Source organism: Enhydra lutris, unplaced genomic scaffold, assembly GCF_002288905.1.
Source record: "Enhydra lutris kenyoni isolate GAN:26980312 unplaced genomic scaffold, ASM228890v2 scaffoldscaffold19, whole genome shotgun sequence".
Lineage (NCBI taxonomy): Eukaryota > Metazoa > Chordata > Mammalia > Carnivora > Mustelidae > Enhydra > Enhydra lutris.
Window position 1 is genome coordinate 11,218,262 of NW_019154103.1, and position 11,557 is coordinate 11,229,818.

Below are 11,557 nucleotides of genomic sequence, written 5' to 3' on the forward strand. Positions count from 1 at the left end.
AAATGACACACTGGACCAGATGGACATCACAGATATATTCAGAACATTTCATCTCAAAGCAACAGAATACACATTCTTCTCTAGTGCCCATGGAACATTCTCTAGAATAGATCACATCCTCGGTCCTAAATCAGGGCTCAACCAGTATGAAAAGATTGGGATCCTTCCCTGCATATTTTCAGACCACAATGCTCTGAAGCTAGAACTCAATCACAAGAGGAAATTTGGAAAGAACCCAAATACATGGAGACTAAACAGCATCCTTCTAAAGAATGAATGGGTCAACCAGGAAATTAAAGAAGAGTTGAAAAAATTCATGGAAACAAATGATAATGAAAACACAACGGTTCAAAATCTGTGGGACACAACAAAGGCAGTCCTGAGAGGAAAATATATAGTGCTACAAGCCTTTCTCAAGAAACAAGAAAGGTCTCAGGTACACAACCTAACCCTACACCTAAAGGAGCTGGAGAAAGAACAAGAAAGAAACCCTAAACCCAGCAGGAGAAGAGAAATCATAAAGATCAGAGCAGAAATCAATGAAATAGAAACCAAAAAAACAATAGAACATATCAACGAAACCAGGAGCTGGTTCTTTGAAAGAATTAATAAGATTGATAAACCCCTGGCCAGACTTATCAAAAAGAAAAGAGAAAGGACCCAAATAAATAAAAACAGGAATGAAAGAGGAGAGATCAAAACACCAAAGAAATACAGACAATTATAAGAACATACTATGAGCAACTCTACGCCAACAAATTTGACAATCTCGAAGAAATGGATGCATCCTAGAGACATATAAACTACCACAACTGAACCAGGAAGAAATAGAAAGCCTCAACAGACCCGTAACCAGTAAGGAGATTGAAACAGTCATCAAAAATCTCCAAACAAACAAAAGCCCAGGGCCAGAAGGCTTCCTGGGGGAATTCAACCAAACATTTCAAGAAGAACTAATTCCTATGCTCCTGAAACTGTTCCAAAAAATAGAAACGGAAGGAAAACTTCCAAACTCATTTTATGAGGCCAGCATCACCTTGATCCCAAAACCAGACAAGGATCCCATCAAAAAAGAGAACTACAGACCAATATCCTTGATGAACACAGATGCGAAAATTCTCACCAAAATACTAGCCAATAGGATTCAACAGTACATTAAAAGGATTATTCACCACGACCAAGTGGGATTTATTCCAGGGCTGCAAGGTTGGTTCAACATCCGCAAATCAATCAATGTGATACAACACATTAATAAAAGAAAGAACAAGAACCATATGATACTCTCCATAGATGCTGAAAAAGCATTTGACAAAGTACAGCATCCCTTCCTGATCAAAACTCTTCAAAGTGTAGGGATAGAGGGCACATACCTCAATATTATCAAAGCCATCTATGAAAAACCCACTGCAAATATCATTGTCAATGGAGAAAAACTGAAAGCTCTTCCTCTAAGGTGAGGAACACGGCAGGGATGTCCATTATCACCACTGCTATTTAACATAGTACTAGAAGTTCTAGCCTCAGCAATCAGAAAACAAAAGGAAATTAAAGGTACCCAAATCGGCAAAGAAGAAGTCAAACTATCACTCTTTGCAGATGATATGATACTCTATGTGGAAAACCCAAAAGACTCCACTCCAAAACTGCTAAAACTTGTACAGGAATTCAGTAAAGTGTCAGGATATAAAATCAATGCACAGAAATCAGTTGCATTTCTCTACACCAACCACAAGACAGAAGAAAGAGAAATGAAGGAGTCAATCCCATTTATAATTGCACCCAAAATTATAAGATACCTAGGAATAAACCTAACCAAAGAGGCTAAGAATCTATACTCAGAAAACTATAAAGTACTCATGAAAGAAATTGAGGCAGACACAAAGAAATGGAAAAATGTTCCATGCTCCTGGATTGGAAGAATAAATATTGTGAAAATGTCTATGCTACCTAAAGCAATCTACACATTTAATGCAATCCCTATCAAAATACCATCCATTTTTTTCAAAGAAATGGAACAAATAATCCTGAAATTTATATGGAACCAGAAAAGACCTCGAATAGCCAAAGGAATATTGAAAAAGAAAGCCAAAGTTGGTGGCGTCACAATTCTGGACTTCAAGCTCTATTACAAAGCCATCATCATCAAGACAGCATGGTACTGCCACAAAAACAGATACATAGATCAATGGAACAGAATAGAGATCCCAGAAATAGACCCTCAACTCTATGGTCAACTCATCTTCGACAAAGCAGGAAAGAATGTCCAATGAAAAAAAGACAGCCTCTTCAATAAATGGTGTTGGGAAAATTGGACAGCCACATGCAGAAAAATGAAATTGGACCATTTCCTTACACCACACACAAAAATAGATTCAAAATGGATGAAGGACCTCAATGTGAGAAAGGAATCCATCCAAATCCTTGAGGAGAACACAGGCAGCAACCTCTTCGACCTCAGCCACAGCAATATCTTCCTAGGAACATCGCCAAAGGCAAGGGAAGCAAGGGCAAAAATGAACTATTGGGATTTTATCAAGATCAAAAGCTTTTGCACAGCAAAGGAAACAGTTAACAAAACCAAAAGACAACTGACAGAATGAGAGAAGATATTTGCAAACGACATACCAGATAAAGGGCTAGTGTCCAAAATCTATAAAGAACTTAGCAAACTCAACACCCAAAGAACAAATAATCCAATCAAGAAATGGGCAGAAGACATGAACAGACATTTCTGCAAAGAAGACATCCAGATGGCCAACAGACACATGAAAAAGTGCTCCATATCACTCAGCATCAGGGAAATGCAAATCAAAACCACAATGAGATATCACCTCACACCAGTCAGAATGGCTAAAATGAACAAGTCAGGAAATGACAGATGCTGGCGAGGATGCGGAGAAAGGGGAACCCTCCTACACTGTTAGTGGGAATGCAAGCTGGTGCAACCACTCTGGAAAACAGCATGGAGGTTCCTCAAAATGTTGAAACTAGAATTACCCTCAGACCCAGCAATTGCACTACTGGGTATTTACCCTAAAGATACAAATGTAGTGATCCGAAGGGGCACGTGCACCCGAATGTTTATAGCAGCAATGTCTACAATAGCCAAACTATGGAAAGAACCTAGATGTCCATCAACAGATGAATGGATAAAGAAGAAGTGGTATATATACACAATGGAATACTATGCAGCCATCAAAAGAAGTGAAATCTTGCCATTTGCGATGACATGGATGGAACTAGAGGGTATCATGCTTAGTGAAATAAGTCAATCGGAGAAAGACAACTATCATATGATCTCCCTGATATGAGGGAGAGGAGATGCAACATGGGGGGTTAAGGGGGTAGGACAAGAATAAATAAAACAAGATGGGATTGGGAGGGAGACAAATCATAAGTGACTCTTAATCTCACAAAACAAACTGAGGGTTGCTGGGGGGAGTGGGGTTGGGGGAAGGGGGTGTGATTATGGACATTGGGGAGGTTAAGTGCTATGGTGAATGCTGTGAAGTGTGTAAACCTGGCGATTCACAGACCTGTACCCCTGGGGATAAAAATATATGTTTATAAAAAATTTAAAAAAAATTAAAAAAAAAAAAAGGTCTGGTACTGTTCTCAGAAGGTTTAAATCAAGGTGTTGGTAATCCCATGTTCCTTTCTGGAGCATATAGTGGGAAAACTGTTTCTTGTTTATTTGGTTGTTGGCAGAATTCATTTCCTGTGCTAGTAAACTAGTAAGTAAACTGATTCAGGTTATTAGGTTGGGATCTCACAGACAATCAAGAATCATGAAGGTTCTTAATTAGGTATGCAAAGTCCCTTTATCATACTCACAGGTTTTCATGTTTAGGATGTAAACAACTTTGGGGAAACCATTATTCTGTCTATCATATCTCTGCTAACATCGATCTGGACTGTAGATTATCTAAAATAGTGCTGTCCAATAGAAATATAATGTGATGAACCAACCTGAGCCACATATGTAATTTTACATGTTTGTAATACGTAAAAATCCTATTTACATATGAAGCCACGCTAAAAAAAGGAAAAATTGATATTAATTTTAATCATTTTTGTAACACAGTTTTAAAATAACATTTTAAAATATATATAAAATATAACATAAGTATATATATACTAAATACTGAGATAGTTCATATTCTTTTTTTGTTCACACTATATATTTGTTATCTAGTGTTTATTTTTACTTTTAACAACTCTCAATTTGCACTGTGACATTTTAAGTGTTTCAGAGCCACAACTGCCTAATGCCTACCATAGTGGCATTACAATATGGCTACATAGTGCATTACATGCAAAACAAAAAGAAAAACCCAAGTAGCTGTTAAGTGTTGCAGCCTCTCGATATTTATTTTTCAAATTAAGTAAAAATAAATTAGGAATATTAGGTACAAATTAGGAAGAGTTTGGTGTATTTGAGCATTTTCATTTGTTCAAAATCCACAATTAATTGTTGAGTATCATTTTACTAAATGTTTGGGGGGGGAAATGCACAAACATTATTTTTCTGTACAATGCTATATCCATCTCTAGGTTTTTCAGTGGGTATGTAACATTGCTTTCACTGTATAACTTGTGTGTGTTTACATACATGATTTCATACGTATAATATATAGAGAGATTGAGCGAAAATGCTGTGTGCATACACGTACATACATATAAAATATGACAAATATCAAAATTGATCTGCACATCAATAATAACCACCGTTTTTAATATGAACTAAGATTGAGAAGTATAGTTTACATAAAGTTTATAATGATTCTCACATATATTACACACAATAGCATATATGCACACAATCATACAATAAACACACTACTCACCAACTTTGATATATAGTTCAAATTATGGCATAAATATTTGTCAGTTAAGAGAACTTTAGAATTTTCTTTTAACTAATTTCTCCAAGGCACTTACTAAATACAAGAGAATATCGGACCTGATCACTTAGGTATTTTAAATATGCTGGTTTTTTTTAATTTAATTTACATTGCTATGAAAATTAGTACTGAGATTTTTCACTAGGCTTCTAAATATTTGATTCTCATCCTTTTTTGCCCCATAACTTATCTTAAAAATTCAACTCACTATAATTAAGTTTCTAAAGTAAAATCATATTGTAACATATGGAACTTATTGCTATAATTGTAGGGATATGATCTAGTACATGAACCAGTCAAGACCAGGAGATTTATTATACATAAACCTAAAATCTATTTGCAATTTTTTTTCACTTCTAAAATGAAAATACACATGTACACACACATATATATTCATCACTTTAAATCATATTGGTAAGCATTTTATAACAAATGTTATACTGATTTTGCAAAATTCAGTTCTCATTATGGTCTCTAATTAATTAAACAAAATATTATATTAACATAGTAAAATATTTATAGTTTAAATAGAATGTCATTGTGTGTGTACCTGTTTTTTTTTCCTTTTACTTACTTTACACATCCATGTTATTGAAGAAATGAAAAACTAACAGTACATATTCCAATGATATGCTATATCCCTCTGAATCCAAAGTGGATACTCTTGAGATATATTTCTTGCAAAACAATATAAGCTCTTATACCAGACACCTATCTGAGAAATTTCCTGCTCTGACAAAATACTATAAAAATAATAAAGGAAACAATATTTTGTTACTCTGTTACAGTGTATCTTATAGTAAGTGGCTTTGTAAAATATCAAAGAAATTTTTCTTATAGTTGAAATTAACAGATAAAAAAATAACATATTTTCCAGGGGAATAGGGACAGGGTGGCTGGGTTATGGACATTGGGGAGGGTATGTGCTATGGTGAGTACTGTGAAATGTGTAAGCCTGATGATTCACATCAGGGGCAAATAATACATTATATGTTAATAAAAATTTAAAAATTAAAAAAAATTAAAAACAAATAATGTATTTTCTGCTAATGTTTATGTTCAAATTCCTAAAGTCTAAGTTACATATTGCTTTTTAATTTTTAAAAAGAGGCCATAGATACCTTCTATTTGTTTTATATTCTGCATACATGTGTTTCCACTTGATTGTCAGTGCTTATTTAATAGTGCTTATCTATCTAGACACACACACAACATATACAGTTTTGCACCTATGGTACACATGTGTATATATAACATATTTATATGTGAAATACATATGTAATATTTGAATGTCTCACATTCAGCATAGTGCTTGCAATAATCAAATATCATGAAATTTTGGTTGAAATAATTTTTTGTTTATTTCAACTATATTTCTATATACTTTGCATCTTCAAAGATAATTTTTCTTTGGTTAATTTTTTCATATTCTTCGTTTCCCAAATAAGAGAAAACTCTGTCATTGATCTAGTTAGCTTAAAAGGAGGTATGTGTGTATATTTTACTTCATATAACAAGCAATCAAAAGGAGGATGGTTATTGATTGGTTATTCAAAAATACAACATCATCAAAGAGACCCAAATCCTTTATATGTCCATGTTCTATCATTTTCACGTCATTGGGCTCATCCTCATCTAAGGTGGCCTTATTTTCAAAAGGTAGTTATAGGAGCTCTAGGTATCACATTATCATTTTTATTTTTCTGGTGTGTTTGTTTTCACTGAATCAAGGATCAGGAGAATTTTTCATAGCCAGGACTAGGTTCTATTTATCATGTATTGTCTTTTTTAGGTCAAGGAAAGACTTTTAGAGAAGCTTAATTACCACATTCACTTCATATCCCATTACCCAGAAATGTACCATGCATCCATATGTTATAAAATCACTGACAAGGAGAAAGAAACAACTAAAATTGCTTTGGACCTGTGATGATTCATATAGTCCTGAGGATGGAAAGGGAGCTCAGTAATTGAACAGCAGAACAAATAGAGCTAAAATTCTATCTAAAGAAGTGATAACTGCTTTCACTATCTTCAGAGAGATAAAACTATTAGCAAAATCAGTTAAGTTTATTATCAGATAATCTCTCTTTAGAAGAATAAAGCTTGCAAGAGATGAACTAGTTTAACATTCTCCACATTTCTGTCTTTTCTCTGTTAGGATATGTATGGAAATCATTCTTCTTGGCTTGAGCAGCCCATAAGTTTATCTGTAATATTTACATTGATTCAGTTTTCCTTTGTGTTTATGAAAATAATTCTATTTCCATTTTATAAATTTTCATATAGAGTAGTATTTTCATGATTTTAGCATTAAATCCCATTACAACTTCCTAAAATCCTTTTGTGGTTTACTTTACGCATGTAGCATTTTCCAACATACATCTGTTATTCATTCCATTAGATACAGTGATACTGCCTCTACTATGATGGAACACATAATGCCATCCTATGAAATTAAGTATGCATTTTTTTAACCCGCCACAGATATAAATTTAAACCTCTCTTGAACAGTCCTGCTAAATATATTTATTTTTGTGAAGTCGTTTCTCCCTTTGTTAGAAACCAGATGACACCGGAAGAAAGGTATCTTGGTGGCTAGTATTTCTAAAAAATGTAAAACATCAATTATGAATACTATATTTTATGGAATCCTTATATTCTGTTCAGTTTTTAAATTTCTATGAAATGGTTCTCAAACTGCAAATTAATCATACATAGATGAACTAGAATGTCACAAATCAGGTCAATGCTTTAAAAACAGTTACAAGTGAAAACAAATTATTTTATGTACATATATATTATATATAACATACTCATACTTAAAATAGACATATATTTTCAGCATGAGAAACCCTTTTAAATGTCCAAAAGTAGCATAAACCCTTGAAGGAGGTAGTTGTACTTTTTAGTATCTATTGATTGAGAAAGTGTACAAGGTTGAAAGTTACTACAACTTTAGTAATATATTTAAAGATGTTCTATATTCATTAATCACAATGACGTTTGGGTGCATTTGGAAAACAATGCCTATATATTGTAATGTAATCATTTGGTCAATGGAAAATTCTTAGTCACATAGATTTATAGACTCCACAGGGTGACATTTAAATTATTTATTTTAAATGTGAGGAGAAAGATTTCCCACACTTAGATTGCACAGAGGGAAAGAATTCCATTCCATTCACCAGAAGGAAGAATTTTATGATGTAAGAATAATTTCATTTTCTCTCAGCAGTGATATATCTGACAGGTGAATTTAAGAGAGGAAACTAACTATATCATATTAAGTCCCTTTACATTATGATTTTCAGATGTGCCTGCTTCCTGGCAGTACATTCTGTGTTTATAGAGAATGTATTACCTACTCTTAGGCATATAGTAAGCTGAGAGGGTGGGCTCTATGTCTTGAAGAGAACCTTCTATTTGTCCATCTATGCAAGTGATTGGTGGATAAATATGTTCAATTATAACCACAATGTTTAGACCAGTTAGCCATCACATAAAGACACATCTTTTCATTAGCTTTAGCAATAATAGAGTGACATATGTCCACTTGCCTGGCTTATATCTTATTTCTCAGTAAATTCTGAATTATGGAAGATAAAAAGTAACATTATCTATTACCTTTCATTAAAAAGTATGTCACAATCCAATGTTCCATTACTATTAAGCAAGGCTTTCTAATGGTAAGCAATGAATAAATGTACTGATGAATTATGTATAAAATATAAACTAAGAGGGGCACCCAGGTGGCTCAGTCAGTTAAATGTCTGCCTTCAGCTCAGGTCATGATCCCAGGGTTGTGGAATCTAGTCCCACATCAATCTCCCTGCTCAGCAGAGAATCTGCTTATCCTTCTGACTCTGCCTCACTCTCCCAACTTGTGCTTTCCCTCTCTCTCTCATAAATAAATAAATAAATAAATAAATAAATAAATAAAATCTTTTAAAAATATACATAACCTGAAAGGTAAGAAGCATTATTGACAAGCAGTGATAGAATTTCACATTTGTATCATTTATAAACACTTATAGCATAAAAAGAAACTTTCAAGAGATATTTAAGTACAATTAGCTAGGTTTTATCTTCATAATAAATCCAGATATTATTTGAAAATCTTTAAAACTGAATACTTCGTGTATTTTATCCAAATATCAGTGTATAAATCTGGCCAAAGACCACATAGCTGGAAATTTCTTGACACAATTAACCCATGGATTAGAAGGAAATAGCCAAACAAACCAAAATTTAATTCCTAGAAGTAAAGTCTTCTTCCAGTCCTTTTTAATTTTAAGATACTACCTTAAAATTTAACCTTATATTATATGGGATAGCCATAAACTACTACATATGCTCATCATGTTTTTCAAAAGGAATAATGAACCCTCAAAGAGCTCATCAGCAATTTCATCATACAAGTATGCTACTTTTTCTATAGTTATTTTTTATGAATAACAAAATTCAGTTTGTTCTAACTAACTTCTAATTAAGGTCCCTAATTTAATTTTTCAAGCTCATAGTTCTGATGGGCATGACAGCAAAGAAAAGAAAGCTATTATATCTTGAACTGTTTTCTGAACATAATTTTTGTTGCTAAGGAAACAGCATTTCTTTTCCTCATAGGACAAATTTTTAGGGCCCCATTTATATTAAGAAAGTCTAACTCTAATCCAAATTATTTAGGAATTAAAAAGACATTCCATGTACAGATTACATGTAATTTCAAAAAATTTGACCCTGTATTTCAGATGAATTCATAAATTCACAAAAAAGTCATAGTTTTCATAAATTAATTTGAGTTTCATTGTTGGTTTTGTATTCAGAGTAAAATACTGTGGTAGTTATCCCTCCATTCTTCTTTTTTTTTTTTGAAGATTTATTTATTTATGAGAGAGCAAGTGAGCAAGCAGGAGGAGAGGCAAAGAGAGAGGCAGAGAATCCCAAGTGGACTTCGTGTTGAGTGAGGAGCTCAAGGTCGGGGGTGGGCAGCTTGATCTCACAACACTGACATCATAACTTCAGGCAAAAGCAAGAGTCAGCGCTCAACTAACTAAGCCACCCATGAACCCAATCCCTCCATTATTTCCTTTTTACTTTCTTCACCTTTATTTAATTTGTGAATTTTTAATAAATTTTACTAATTTTTAAAAACATTTACTATTTTTAGTGTTTTACCAGAATGTGGAACTATATATCTTGTTTTTGAACTATGTATCTTAAATTTAAACCCAAATGTAGAATTAAATTAAATTGGGTTTATGATTAAGAATTTTTTTTAAACCCAGGAAGAGGGACAGAAATGTGCTATAGAAGTTAGGACCCTCTTAGATATTTATTGTTCTGGGTTATCAGGTTTTCAGAACAGGCATATGACTGCATGAACATGCATTAGACAGTTTCTCCCTTAAATTGTCAGAACACGATTAATTCTAAATGCTTGGAATCACTGATTACCACATTCTTCTTTAAGTACTTTGTTCTTTATGTTTATAGTCATATTTTTCCTCTAGTTTAAAGTTATACATTTATTACTTATCCTATCAGGTTCTTATTACCACTAATAACTTGCCTAAATTTACATTTTATGAGGGGCCATTGAAATGCTAGCTCTATAATTCAACTCTCACACTTATTGCCACTACAGACAAATTAAAGAATACTATAATTGGCATTATATTAGTGTTCCAAATAATGATACTCCTTGTAAACAATGTAAACCTGGGAAAACATCCTTGCTCTGGAAAGGGAGAACACAGATATTTTGGGGGATATAACATCACTGATATTGTACTGTGGCAATATCTAGAGAAAATATCTTAAAAGTCCACTAAAATTATTACATTTTTATGCACCTCCTGGGTTTTTGTGTTTTGTTTGTTTGTCATGTATGGGGATCAGCTGCTTCATTTTCACATCATAGCTAAGACTAATTGTTATGCAGACATATTAATTCAACCACTGTGGGTATATGACTCCTGCAACATTTTCAGAGGGCTGTTTTCTGATAGGAAATTCAAAGGGATATAAGCCTTCTTTGGAGTCTAATTAACAGCAAATAGAAAAAGAAACTTGATGACAGTGGTCCCATCTGTAGAAAATGCATAACCTTAGAGTATCCCCCAAAAATATATCCTTCATTTCCTCTGCCATAATACATAGGAGACTTTGCCCTGGGATTATAAAGAAATAGCTTAAATTCCTCGTTTTTTTTTAAATAATTAAATAACCTCGGATTTTGTTTTGAACAGATGAATGCTGGCCGTGTAGGCAGCACTTTGTGCTGAATCTAGGTTAACACTAGATGTGAGGTAGAACAACTTAAGCTCAAAATAAAAACAATCAGCTTATCATAGATAGACTCTTGGAGTTGTCAAGACTTATTTCCTATTTAAGTTTTATTGTTCAAATTCGGGAGCAGGCACTGTCCTTACAGATGATTCAACAAATGAATCAAAGAAAAAGTAGGATAAAGTCATGTTGGCCAACACATGAAGTGAAAACTTGACAGAACACTTCATCTTCACGAAGAAAGCAACACTGGTGAAAATCTGAATAAAACTTACTGCTCTCTCCTGAGCTAGGGATTGAGCGTATTTTAAAAGTCTGCACCCACTTAGACAAAGAGTAATTGTTTCACAGCCAACTTACCA